Raw genomic sequence first — 786 nt, 5'->3', positions numbered from 1 at the left:
CCCAGGCGGGTCTCGAACCCGCGGGCTCAGGCAATCCACTCACCTCGGCCTCCCAAAGTGCTGGGATTACAGGCTGAGCCACCGAGCCCGGCCTGCCAGGATGTTTTTCAAAGCACCTGCACCATTTTGCATTCCCACCAGCAGCATATAAAGCTTCTAATTTCTCTACATTCTTGCTCAGACTTGTTATTCTCCATTTTTTTCATTATAGCCATCTTAGTAGGTATGAAGTGGCATCTCATCATGGTTTTGAAATGCATTTCCCTGAAGACTAAGATATATACATTTTTCTTCAATCTTTTCCTTTCTGTTCTTCAGATTTGGTCATTTTTATCAATTTTTCTTCCTGTTTATGGATTCCATTTTCTGCCATCTTCAATCTGCTATTGTCTGAATGTTTGTGTCCCCCACAAATTCATATGTTGAAACCTAATCCCCAAAGCAATAGTATTACGAGGTGGGATGGCTGGGCATGGTGGTTCATGCCTATAATCCCAGCACTTTGGGAGGCTGAGGTGAAACGATTGTCTGAGCCCGCAGGTTTGAACCAGCCTGCGCAACTTGGTGAGACCTCATCTCTAAAATAAATAAATAGCCGGGCTCGGTGGCTCAGCCTGTGTTCCCACGCCTTTGGGAGGCTGAGATGAGTGGATTGCCTGAGCCCGTAGGTTTGAGACCCACCTGGGCAGGCGAGACCCCATCTCTACAATAAAATTTTAAAAAATTAGCCGGGCGTGGTAGCACACACCTGTAATTCTGGCTACTCGGAAGGCTGAGGCGGAAGGA

This window comes from Carlito syrichta, unplaced genomic scaffold (assembly GCF_000164805.1).
Source record: "Carlito syrichta isolate Samal-C Ts95f unplaced genomic scaffold, Tarsius_syrichta-2.0.1 Scaffold303678, whole genome shotgun sequence".
Classification (NCBI taxonomy): Eukaryota; Metazoa; Chordata; class Mammalia; order Primates; family Tarsiidae; genus Carlito; species Carlito syrichta.
The sequence above is the reverse complement of the archived record's forward strand: the minus strand, read 5'-3'. Positions refer to the sequence as shown.